At 37.4% G+C, this 14,408-nt stretch overlaps 1 non-coding gene across 1 annotated transcript; it reads left to right on the top strand.

The window, feature by feature from the left end:
* The first annotated feature begins 2,188 nt into the window (after positions 1-2,188).
* LOC141670065 (small nucleolar RNA R71) lies at positions 2,189-2,295 on the top strand. Its single transcript, XR_012554314.1, has one exon. It is a non-coding gene; the product is annotated as a small nucleolar RNA R71 (small nucleolar RNA).
* The last annotated feature ends 12,113 nt before the right edge of the window (positions 2,296-14,408 follow it).

Genomic DNA, 14,408 nt, shown 5'->3' on the forward strand with positions numbered 1-14,408 from the left:
TCATTCTTCTCATTTGCTACCACAGTAAAACCACCTTTCTTTGGCACACATTGAATCGGGCTTACCCATGAACTGTCAGAACTAGGGTAGATGATCCCTGCATCTAGCCACTTAAGAATTTCCTTCTTCACTACTTCCTCCATGATTGGATTAAGGCGTCTTTGCTGCTCGACCGTAGGCTTGCTACCTTCCTCTAGAAGAATTTTATGCATACAATAAGAAGGGCTGATTCCCTTTATATCTGCTATAGTCCAGCCAATTACCGATTTGAACTCTCTCAGAATCCTCAGAAGCTTTTCCTCATCACTACCTGAAAGGTCAGATGCAATAATAACAGGCAAAGTAGATGCATCACCTAAAAATGCATACCTCAAATGCTCAGGTAAAGACTTAAGCTCAAGAGTGGGAGCTTTCTCAATAGATGGCCTGAGGCGTTTAGGAGCTTTGTTCAATTCCTCCATTCCAAGAGATTCAAAAGGCGTATATATCTTCCTCTTCCAGGGAGAAGCATTCAAATACTATAATTATTCTTCACCTTCGTCATCTTCACTATTTGAATTTCCCAATAAGACTTTCTCTAAGGCATCGAACCTTAGCAATTGATCAAGTTCTGAAGTAACTATAAAATTGACCAATTCCACATTTAAGCACTCCTCATTTTCTGTAGGAAATTTCATAGCATTGAACACGGTAAAAGTTACATCCTGATTCAGCACTCGCATCGTAAGCTCACCCTTCTACACATCTATCAAGGTTTGGTCAGTTTCCAAGAAAGGTCTTCCCAAGATTATGGGAATCTTCTTATCCTCCTCAAAATCAAGAATTACGAAATCAGCAATGAAGATGAGTTTATCAACCTTGACCAAGACATCCTCCATAATACCTCGCGGATATATAATAGACCGATCGGCTAACTGTAAGGTCATATAAGTCGGTTTTGGATCAGGTAAGTCCAACTGCTTGAAGATTGATAATGGCATTAGATTGATGCTAGCTCCCAAGTCACATAAGCATCTGTCAAAAGACACTTTTGCAATAGTACACGGAATAGTGAAGCTTCCTGGATCTTTAAGCTTCGGAGGAAACTTCTGTTGCAGCACAACACTGCATTCCTCTGTGAGAGCGACTGTCTCTAAATCATCTAGCTTCACTTTTCGAGAGAGAATACCTTTCATAAACTTTGCATAACTAGGCATCTGCTCAAGAGCCTCAGCGCAAGGTTTGTTGATATGAAGTTTTTTGAACACCTCCAAAAACTTCTCAAATTGCTTTTCCAGCTTTTTCCTCTGCAACCGCTTAGGAAAAGGCGTGGAGGATAGATCTATTTCTCCCATGTATTACCCTCAGGAGGAGTGTGCTCAACAGTAGTCTTTCTTGGTTCCAATTCTACTTCCTTCTGCTCTACTTCATTCTCAACCTCAGCTTCTTCAGTCAACACTTGAGTTTGTTCAGGATTCGCAACCTTTCTAGACCTTAAAGTGATTGCCTTTACCTACTCCTTAGCTTTCCTCTTTCCTGGCACTTCAGTGTCACTAGGTAGTATGCCAGGCTGACGATTAAGCAAGGGATTGGCAATTTGCCCAATTTGATTTTCTGAGGTCTTGATAGAAATGACTTGACTCTTGCATATAAGTTTCAACTCCTCTAATTCAGATTTTTCATTGGCTTGTTACAGCTAGAGTTGTTGTCTTGGTGCATATTGTGGTTGCTGAAAACAAGGGGGGTTGTACTGCTTAGCTGGATATTGCTGATAAGGCTGTTGAACCGCATTCTGAGTGTTGCTCCACTAAAATTAGGATGATTGCAGTTGTTCGGATGATAAGTGGCTGGCACATGTTGCTGCGAACGCTGAAAGTTGCTCACAAACTGAGTTGATTCACTATAAATTATGCACTGATTAGTCTCGTGGGCACCCGCACAAAGCTCACAGACACTAGTGATTTGATTAAGTCCATAATTAGCCAAAGTATCCACCTTCATCGTCAAAGCCATAAGTTGGGCAGCTACCATTCCCTGAGTCAGTCTTTGGGAATGATTCTGGTACTCATTAGCAGCCATCAGTTCAATAAGTTCATAAGCTTCATCGTAGCTTTTAGCCCACAAGGCTCCTCCTGATGTTGCATCAAGCATGGGTCTAGAAGTAGCACCCAATCCATTATAGAAACAATTAATATTCATCCAATTAGGCATGCCATGGTGTGGGCACTTCCTTAGCATCTCCTTATATCGATCCCAAGCCTCACATAGAGATTCTCCAGTTTGCTGAGCAAACTGAGTAAGAGCATTCCTGATTGCAGCAGTCTTCGCCATAGGGAAGAATTTAGTGAGAAATTTTTGAGCAAGATCTTCCCAAGTGGTTGTGGCGCCCTCCAAACCCGGGTCAGAAGTTTGGGGTCCACACACAGACATGCCTTATTTATAACCTGCTTATAACAATAATAAAGATAACAATAATATGCAGTGACCCTATTTACCAACTACCACGGATCGCAACAGGTTAAAGTATGCATACAAGCCACACTTCTACTTATATTACATACCGTTCAAATCCCAACTATTCCAAACTCATAACTGAGTCTTAAACATTATTACAAACTTTTACAGACTTAAATTGTTCCAAAAAAAGCCTACAAGCTCAGCTCAATCAACCTGAACCCCTAGCTCTCGCGCTAGACTGGGGATCCTCAATACCAACTGGTTCCTTTTTAACTGGAAAAGAACAGAAACAATATCGCACAAATGAGCTAACTAGCTCAGCAAGTCAAATGACAAAACTGAGAATAATGATCATCAGGTGAACATGATTATGATATCAAGTGAACAATGGATTATGATTTAGAATTGCATATTATACTTTTAATTTAAAAACCAAGGTTAGGCTGTTGATCAGTCACGCACTAACCCCGAGTAAGGCACACAGCATCGCTCTAACTACTGGATCCAAGGCACACATTGGCCTAACTTGACCATTATATGGTCTGACCACGAATCTGGTCCATAATTTTATAAAAACAATCCAATTCTAACATAATAACAGAATGAACAATAATAAACAATAACCAGAATCATTAACAACAGTGAGTACTTAACAATAAAAGGATTTCAATACTTGTATGGATCAACAAGGTAATTTCAAAGCTTGGATGATGGGTAATAAAAGAATTGGATAACAAAGGAATCAACGTTTCAGGGTTTCAAGGATTTTGTCTTTCAAAGCATAAGATATCATGGGTTGAGTATATAAGTAATTTAGTTCTGCGTTTGGTATTTAGTTTGTATGTATTTGTGGAGTAGTATCGTAGATTTGTGGTTCGTGTTTAGGTATACAATAATCAATGGCTTAGAAAGAATATGGTTCCTGGCTCAAGAACAATAATTGGAATCAGGGTGTAGGTTTCTGTGCTTCAAAGCACTTGCAATATCACAGGATTATCAAGTACTACAATATCTCGAGAAAGTTCAGAACACTTGCCTGGTACTAGCTTACTATTCTGCACTCGCTTCCAATCACAATCGTCTTACTCCTCAACTACCTGTTTCCCTTTCCCACATCTGGCCTCTTCTGCTCACATATCATAAGCATCTATCAATCATCAACTCATAGGATTCTATTCAACACATACTTCTATCTACCCTTCGTTTTACCCAAATCCGATTAACGAATTGAAAGTTATGCAATAACTAAGTAAACACCGAATATATAGATCGATAGTCAATCAACAAGTCACGTATAACACACAATACATCACGTAATCAATGACATATCATTTATAAAGAAGTCTCGGGTCATAAATATGCTTTCGGGTATTTAAAATGATTTTTAAAATATTTTTCAGAATTAATACGGGTCGTTGGATCAATTTCGGGTTAATAAACAGGGTTCGGTTGGCCAATTATGGCTCCGATACAATTTTGTAATAATTATCGAGCCTTGGAAATAATTTAGAATAATATGTTAAAGCTCGAAACTATTTTTCGAAATTTTTAAATCATTTTTAAATAATTAAATCTAATTAAATAATTGATTAAAATCAATTAATAATTAATTAAATCAATTAATCAATTAATTTTCGAATTAATTGACCTATTAATTAATTAAAAATTAACTGAAATTAATTAACTCATTAATTTAGATTTATTTTGGAATTAAAAATAATTTTCAGAATTAAAATAATAATTTTCAGAATTTTCAGAAATTAAAAATGAATTTTTATAATAAAAATAAATAAGAAATATGATTTTTAAACATTTTATAAACAGGAATCCTATTTTTGCAAAGTCTGGAAACCTGGGGGACCAAACTTCATCGTTTTCAAAAGTATAGGGACCAAACTGCAATTTTGCATTTCCAGTCGCCGGAAAAGTCGGGGATGGCCGGAGAAGACGATCCCGGCGTCCTCACCCCACCAACACCTCCAGATCAACACTACACCTCAACAGGAATCTATATCTGCAATCAAAACACAACAATAACCCCCGTCCTGGCCAGAAAATGGCCAATAACATTGCCAGATTCCGGCGAAACGACGAAAACTTAAAAAGATAACTCCCTACGATTCAAGCATCCTCTGTTAAGGAGCTATATATCAATCGATTGCAAATTTCATAGAGAACACAACCCACTATAAATCAATAGCTAATAACCCCTGGTTCAAAAACCCCCAAATTTCAATTGAAAACATTCATACGGGTTATAAATCCTAATTTTGAAATTCGAAAATTAAACCTACTTTTGAGCATGTTATTGAACTCCAAATCAGACGTATAATATACCAAAATCATCAGGAAAACAAGCTCTATAACATGCAATCATCAAATCATACAAACAATCATCCGAACAAAATTTCATATTTTTCATAAAAATAATTCGAAAATAAATAAATTTTTAGAAATTAACCCTTTGATTCTGCAGGTGTATGGATTACAGATTCTGATAGAGCTTCTCAAGACCTTCAAATCCAGTACTCGAGCTTTTCAAACAAAGATCAATAACACCTTCAAAAGTTGGTTTGATTCTTGGAATAGTTTATGAATATATGATTTTTCTCTGTAAAATTATAAATTTATCTATCTGCAAATGATTTTGATACGAAATAAAATACGGTAAAAGGCTATTTATAATTACGGAGAATTAGTTTCCCGTTGGATCATTTCAGATATAAAACAGTACGTTTATTTGTAAAAACTGATCCAAACGGTATTGGTTTTCGGGATAATTATCCAAACCAGTACAATTTGTACTGCGGTCTTGGTCTCAGCGCCTGGTTACACGTATTACGAAGTGATAATTGGGATAGTTTAATAAAAAGCTCCCGTTTATCGAAAATACGGGTTTTATTGATTTACCGAAATGAATATTGTATCGAAAATGTTGCGCCGGGACCCGTGCAGGACAAACCGTACGCCGGATCGAAAAAGTCGAAACATGGAACATGCTCGGAATATTACAATTAGGCTAGGAAGGAGTTTTCGGAAGAGTTTCGGGTTCCAAAAACGTAACAACGGTTGACGTCGGTTGGTTCCCGTTTTTTATAAAATAGATTTTAAATACTCGGAAAAAGATTTTATAAATTTCATATGATTCTTATAAATCCATAAATCAACATCAAAATCATTGGGAAGATATGACAATTATCTATATTTTATTTTGGACATATAAAAATTAAAATACTCAATTAATATTATTTTTGAATATCCAAGTACAGATAACACTTAACAATTATCTCAGAGAATAGATACTGAACACACATAATAATTATTTAATAGCAAAAATAATTACACAATATATCCTGGATATTACATCCTTCCCCCCTTAAAAGGATTCTGTCCTCAGAATCTCTTAAGAAAACAAATGAGGGTACGTTTCTCTCATATCACTTTCTAATTCCCAGGTTGACTCTTCAACCTTTGGGTTTCTCCACAATACTCTTACTAACTTTACCACTTTATTCCTCAATACCTTCTCTCGCTCCTGTAAAATCTCTATCGGACTCTCTACATAAGACAAATCTGCCTGAAGCTCTATTGGCTCATATTCTATTACATGCCTGGAGTCTGGGTTATACTTCTTGAGCATTGATACATGAAAAACATTGTGAATGTGCTCCATGAGCGGTGGTAACGCCAACTCATAAGCTACTTTGCCAATGCGCTTTAAAATCTCAAAAGGTCCGACATATCTTAGGTTTAGCTTCCCTTTCTTCCCAAACCTCGTTAGTCCTTTCCATGGTGATACTTTCAATAATACCAAGCTCCCTTCTTCAAATTCCATGTCCTTCCTTGACTGGTCTGCATACTTTCTCTGACGATTTTGTGCGGCTATTAATCTCTTCTGGATAATTTCAACAACTTCCTTTGCCTGCTGCACCAATTCAGGTCCGAGTATTTTGCGTTCTCCTACTTCGTCCCAATATACTGGAGATTTACATTTGCGTCCATAAAGGGCTTCATAGGGTGGCATCCCAATGCTGGCGTGATAACTGTTGTTATAAGCAAACTCTACCAGGGGTAAATGCTCGTCCCAACTACCTTTGAAATCAATAGCACAAACACGTAACATGTCCTCGATTGTCTGGATCGTTCTTTCACTTTGGCCGTCCGTCTGCGGGCGATAGGCCGTACTTATATTCAATCTTGTTCCCAAACATTCTTGAAAACTCTTCCAGAATCTTGAATTAAACCTTGGATCTCGATCAGATACGATAGACACTGGAATTCCATGACAAACTACAATTTCTTTTAGGTACATATGGACCAACTTGTCCAGCGAAAATCTTTCATTTATAGGCAGAAAATGAGCTGACTTGGTAAGTCTATCCACTATAACCCAAATGGCATCATGAGTAGCCCTTTTCCTTGGTAATCCAACTGTGAAATCCATGGTAATATGTTCCCACTTCCACTCTGGAATCTCCAATGGCTGTAAGAATCCACTTGGTCTCTGATGTTCTGCTTTAACTCTCTGACAAGTATAACATTTGATAACCCATTCCGCAATTTCCTTCTTCATGTCTGGCCACCAATAATACTTCTTTAAATCTCTGTACATTTTGGTACTCCCTGGATGGATAGAATATCTTGAACTATGTGCCTCTTGTAAAATTTCATTCTTCAGCTCCGTCACTGGTGGAATCCAAATTCTTGAAGAAAACCTAAGAATACTTTGATCATCCTTCTGCGTGCATAATTCCTCACCTACCAAACGATTTATATCTTGATCCATTACATTTTCCTGACACTTCTTTATTTTCTCCAACAACTCCGGCTGGAAAGTCATACTATATACTTTCGCTTCCTCAGGCTTGCAAACTCTAATTTCCAATTCCAATTTCTGAAATTCCTTATATATATCTTCGGGTACTGATAATATATTCAATCTTTCCTTCCGACTCAATGCGTCTGCCACAACGTTAGCCTTACCAGGATGATAATTAATCGAGCAATCATAGTCTTTGATCAACTCTAACCATCTCCTTTGCCTCATATTAAGTTCCTTCTGTGTGAATATGTACTTTAAGTTTTTGTGATCCGTGAAAATCTCGCACTTTTCTCCATACAAATAATGTCTCCAAATCTTCAAGGCGAAAACTATGGCTGCTAGCTCCAAATCACGAGTAGGATACTTCTGTTCATGTAGTTTTAATTGCCTTGACGCATACGCAATCACCTTTTCGTGCTGCATTAAAACACATCCTAGTCCTTGGGAGAAGCATCGCTATAAATTATGAAATTCCCTTGATCGTCTGGAAGTGACAAAACAGGTGCCGTGATTAATCTCCGCTTCAACTCCTGAAAACTTTCTTCGTACTTGTCATTTCATATAAACTTTTCATTCTTTCGTGTAAGCTTTGTCAATGGTGTTGCAATCCTTGAGAAATTCTGAATGAATCGTCGATAATATCCCGCCAATCCCAAGAAACTTCTTACCTCGGTGGGTGTTCTCGGTCTCTCCCAATTCGTAATTGCCTCGATCTTTGCCGGGTCCACTTTGATCCCTTCGTTTCTGACTATGTGTCCTACGAATTGAACTTCCTGTAGCCAAAACTCACACTTCGAGTACTTAGCATATAAATTCTTTTTCCTAAAATCTCCAAAGCCATTCTCACATGTTCCACATGATCCTTTTCTGTCTTTGAATAGATTAAAATATCGTCTATAAACACAATAACAAACTTATCCAAATATTCCTAAAAAATTCTGTTCATCAGGTCCATAAACGCTGCCGGGGCATTGGTCAATCCAAAAGACATCACTAAAAACTCGTAATGTCCATACCTTGTTCTGAAAGCTGTCTTTGGTATATCTTCTGGCTTGATCTTCAGTTGATGATATCCCGATCTTAAATCGATCTTGGAGAAATACTTGGCTCCCTTCAATTGGTCAAACAAATCATCAATTCTAGGTAACGGATACTTATTCTTGATTGTAAGCTTGTTGAGCTCCCTATAGTCGATACATGGTCTCATGCTTCCATCTTTCTTCTTGAGAAATAATACCGGTGCACCCTACGGGGACACACTGGGTCTGATTTCTCCTTTCTCTAACAACTCTTGCAATTGCTTCGCTAGCTCTTTCATCTCAATAGGCGCCATTATGTACGGGGCCTTGGATACTGGTTCTGTTCCAGGTGCTAAGTCGATCGCAAATTCAATTTCTCTATCTGGAGGAAGTCCTGGTAATTCGTCGGGAAATACGTCTGAAAATTCATTTACAACTAGAATATCTTCAAGTTTTGCTGACTCCTGACTTCTGTCGATCACATTAGCTACGAAATGCTCATATCCTTGCCGTAGTAACTTCTTGACTTGAATCATCGTAAAGAACTTCTTTACTTGTTTCTGACCTTTGAATGTTACTATTCTTTCGTCTAGCGTTTTCACCATTACTTTCTTATTTCGACAATCTATCTGAGCATCATGCTTAGATAACCAATCCATCCCTAATATAACATCAAATTCTCCTAATTTAAATGGTATCAAGTCTACACAAAATTTACCACCAGAGATCTCAATCTCACAATTCCCACAAACTTTGTTAACAGTTACACGTTCTTGATTTGCTAATTCCACAGTCATTATTTCATTTAAACATTCAACTGGACAATTTAACTTACTAACAAAATCTTGCGAAACAAATGATCGAGTTGCTCCCGAATCTATTAACACTTTGGCATATAAAGAATTCACATTAAGCGTACCTGCCACGACATCTGTATCCTGAATAGCATCCTTCACAGACATGTCAAAAACTCTAGCCCTTGAAGTCTCATTCACTGTTGGGGTAGATCCCATAATCCTTAATGCATTACTGACTGGGGCTGATGTCTTGCAATCCCTGGCCATATGTCCTGGCTTTCCACATTTAAAACATGTAAATCCAATGGCTGGAACCTTTACTGCTGGATTCCGGATAGGCTGATCCTTGTTTGCTGGCTCTCTTGCTGGCTGATTTCGGCACTCTCTTGAATAGTGCCCTTTCTGATTACATTTGAAACATACCACGTTCAACTTATTACAAACTCCTCCATGCTTCTTTCCACATACTTGACAATCTGGAAAAGTTAGTCTCAACTGATTTGGCTGATTTGCATTAACTGGACGGTTGCTCTGGCCTCCGTCTCCTGCATTTTGTCTTCTGAAATTAAAATTTCTCCCTGGCTGAAACTTGCCCTTCTTAAAATTTGGAAACTTCCCTGTTTGTGACTGACCCTCACCTGCTTTCCTTTTCCTTCGGGAACATCTCACTCTTTGTCTCTGCGATCATAGCCTTCTGTACTACTCCTGCATAGGTATCCAATTCAAAAATGGCTACCTTCCCTCTGATCCATGGTTTCAAACCTTGCTGAAATCTTTTAGCTTTCTTCCTGTCAGTATCCACATACGATGGTACGTACCTTGACAATTCCTCAAACTTACCCTCATAATCTGTTACCGACATGTTCCCTTGCTTTAATTCTAAAAACTTCAGCTCCATTTGATCCTGAACAAACTGAGGAAAATACTTTTCTAAAAACAATTCCTTAAACCTTTCCCAAGTAATAACATCTATGCCTTCCAATGTCTTCACCATTTCCCACCAATAGGTGGCCTCATTCTTCAGATAGTAACTTGCAAACTCAACCTTCTGTTCTTCCTTTACTTTCACTAAGGCAAATGCCTTCTCTATTTCCTTTAACCAAATATTTGCTTCAATTGGCTCTAAGGAACCCTTGAATTCTGGTGGGTTTACTTCCTGAAAAGTTTTAAAAGTTACCTGGGGGTTGGTCTGTCTTTGTTGTTATTGTGCCAGGTGAACTGTTTGCTGGGCCAAGATTTGAAGAATCTGGGCTATTGCTAGGTCCATGGGTCCTGGGTTCACATTTGGATTTGTATCATCTTGGTTGTTGTTGTTGTTGGTTTCTTCATTCTGGGTGTTGGTGCGGGTATTTCTTTTGCGAGACATTTACTGTAAACAATCAAACAACTTATTCATCTTTTGAATCAAATCTTTGTATAAAAGAATTTTTTTGTAAAACAGAGGTATCTCTTTTTGAAAACAGTTGTAACTAAGTAAATTGCATGCTTCTTTACAGAATATAAACAGTTATGGAAAATAGGGTACATGGTATCACAGGGTATAACCGGTGCAATAGATAAGGTAAAGTAAAACAGGTGTGATAAATGACAATAATGGAAAGGAAAAAGGTGCAGATATATATAGATCAAAAGTTTTAGGTAGTACAAGCGTAAAGACGCTTCGGAAGTGAAAGCAAAAAGGGTACAATAACCTACTCACTAGTCAGCATAACTAGTCTATAAATACAACTCAAAAGTCTACTAATACACACTACACACTACTGCACATACTATATAACCATAACAACACTGCTCAGCATCTCCATCTCTGAATCTCTGGCTCATGGCAAATCTGGACCTCCTATCTCCTCAAGCTCTTCTAGAACCCACTTAGCCCACTCCACTAGGAAATCAGGGCTGATGTCCTCATGTGTAGCCTCAGCAATCCTCACAGCAGCTGCTCTACAAAATGCCTGGAGCCTCTCCCTAAGTCGTCTCTCACCACTCCCCATCTCTCTGGTACGCATGATATGCAATAACTCCTGGATCTGACCCTGTAGGAATCGCTGCTCCATAAGGCAAGCCTCAAACTGATGATATGGGACAGGATAGGAAGAGAACTGGAAAGGTACTCCTGTGACTGAATGACTAGTAAAGCCTGAATCAGCAGGTGGGGGTCCTCTGATAGGTGGCCTCATGCCTGGAGGTGGAATAGCCTGCAGTGGTACGGGCTGCAACACAGGTAGAGGTAATATAGCTAACACTGGTGGAGCAATTGGACGTGGATCCGAAGACGACACTCCAACTGAAGGCTCTGAGTGATCGGCTGATACGGGGATAAAAGAGTCGGCCATCGCTGCTATCTGAAATCATATCGCAATATAAGAATCTCGAACCATAACGCGAATTACACTAATACCTGATATACCGAAACACTCAACCTCTCGACGTTCTATCTTTCTATTCCTTACTTCTAATCCTAACCCTCTACCCATTCCCGTCAACCTAGGCTTGTGTCAGTGAATTATAACCTGTAGCTCTGATACCAAACCTGTGGCGCCCTACAAACCCGGGTTAGAAGTTTGGGGTCCACACACACACATGCCTTATTTATAACCTGCTTATAACAATAATAAAGATAACAATAATATGCAGTGACCCTATTTACCAACTACCACGGATCGCAATAGGTTAAAGTATGCACACAAGCCACACTTCTACTTATATTACATACCGTTCAAATCCCAACTATTCCAAACTCATAACTGAGTATTAAACATTATTACAAACTTTTAGAGACTTAAATTGTTCCAAAAGAAGCCTACAAGCTCAGCTCAATCAACCTGAACCCCTAGCTCTCGCGCTAGACTGGGGATCCTCAATACCAACCGGTTCCTTTTTAACTGGAAAAGAACAGAAACAATATCGCACAAATGAGCTAACTAGCTCAACAAGTCAAATGACAAAACTGAGAATAATGATCATCAGGTGAACATGATTATGATATCAAGTGAACAATGGATTATGATTTAGAATTGGATATTATACTTTTAATTTAAAAACCAAGGTTAGGCTGCTGATCAGTCACGCACTAACCCCGAGAAAGGCATACAACATCGCTCTAACTACTGGATCCAAGGCACACATTGGCCTAACTTGACCATTATATGGTCTGACCACGAATCTGGTCCACAATTTTATAAAACAATCCAATTCTAACATAATAACAGAATGAACAATAATAAACAATAACCAGAATCATTAACAACAGTGAGTACTTAACAATAAAAGGATTTCAATACTTGTATGGATCAACAAGGTAATTTCAAAGCTTGGATGCTGGGTAATAAAAGAATTGGATAACAAAGGAATCAACGTTTCAGGGTTTCAAGGATTTGGTCTTTCAAAGCATAAGATATCATGGGTTGAGTATATAAGTAATTTAGTTCAGCGTTTGGTATTTAGTTTGTATGTATTTGTGGAGTAGTATCGTAGATTTGTGGTTCGTGTTTGGGCATACAATAATCAATGGCTTAGAATGAATATGGTTCCTGACTCAAGAACAATAATTGGAATCAGGGTTTAGGTTTCTGTGCTTCAAAGCACTTGCAATATCACAGGATTATCAAGTACTACAATATCTCGAGAAAGTTCAGAACACTTGCCTGGTACTAGCTTACTATTCTGCACTCGCTTCCAATCACAATCGTCTTACTCCTCAACTACCTGTTTCCCTTTCCCACGTCTGGCCTCTTCTGCTCACATATCATAAGCATCTATCAATCATCAACTCATAGGATTCTATTCAACACATACTTCTATCTATCCTTCGTTTTACCCAAATCCGATTAACGGATTGAAAGTTATGCAATAACCAAGTAAACACCGAATATATAGACCGATAGTCAATCAACAAGTCACGTATAACACATAATACATCATGTAATCAATGACATATCATTTATAAGAAGTCTCGGGTCATAAATATGCTTTCGGGAATTTAAAATGATTTTTAAATATTTTCAGAATTAATACGGGTCGTTGGATCAATTTCGGGTTAATAAACATGGTTCGGTTGGTGAATTCTGGCTCCGATACAATTTTGTAATAATTATCGAGCCTTGGTAATATTTAGAATAATTGTTAAAGCTCGAAACTATTTTTCGGAATTTTTAAATCATTTTTAAATAATTAAATTTAATTAATAATTGATTAAAATCAATTAATAATTAATTAAGTCAATTAATCAATTAATTTTCAAATTAATTGACCAATTAATTAATTAAAAATTAACTGAAATTAATTAACTAATTAATTTAGATTTATTTTGGAATTAAATAAAATTTTCAGAATTAAAATAATAATTTTCAGAATTTTCAGAAATTAAAAATGAATTCTTATAATAAAAATAAATAGGAAATATGAATTTTAAACATTTTATAAACATGAATCCTATTTTTGCAAAGTCTGGAAACCTGGGGGACCAAACTTCATCGTTTTCAAAAGTATAGGGACCAAACTGCAATTTTGCAGTTCTTGTCGCCGGAAAAGTCGGGGATGGCCGGAGAAGACGATCCCGGCGTCCTCACCCCACCAACACCTCCAGATCAACACTACACCTCAACAGGAATCTATATCTACAATCAAAACACAACAATAACCCCTGTCCTGGCCAGAAAATGGCCAAGAACATTGCCGGATTCCGGCGAAACGACGAAAACTTAAAAAGACAACTCCCTACGATTCAAGCATCCTCTGTTAACGAGCTATATATCAATCGATTGCAAATTTCATAGAGAACATAACCCACTATAAATCAACAGCTAATAACCCCTGGATCAAAAACCCCCAAATTTCAATTGAAAACATTCATACGGGTTATAAACCCTAATTTTGAAATTCGAAAATTAAACCTACTTTTGAGCATGTTATTGACCTCCAAATCAGACGTATAATATACCAAAATCATCAGGAAAACAAGCTCTATAACATGCAATCATCAAATCATACAAACAATCATCCGAACAAAATTTCATATTTTTCATAAAAATAATTTGAAAATAAATAATTTTTAGAAATTAACCCTTTGATTCTGCAGGTGTATGGATTACAGATTCTGATAGAGCTTCTCAAGACCTTCAAATCCAGTACTCGAGCTTTTCAAACAAAGATCAATAACACCTTCAAAAGTTGGCTTGATTCTTGGAATAGTTTATGAATATATGATTTTTCTCTGCAAAATTATATATTTATCTGTCTGCAAATGATTTTGATACAAAATAAAATACTGTAAAAGGCTATTTATAATTACGGAGAATTAGTATCCCGTTGGATCATTCCGGATAAAAACGGTAC

Source organism: Apium graveolens, chromosome 6 (genome assembly GCF_009905375.1).
Source record: "Apium graveolens cultivar Ventura chromosome 6, ASM990537v1, whole genome shotgun sequence".
NCBI classification, from domain to species: domain Eukaryota; kingdom Viridiplantae; phylum Streptophyta; class Magnoliopsida; order Apiales; family Apiaceae; genus Apium; species Apium graveolens.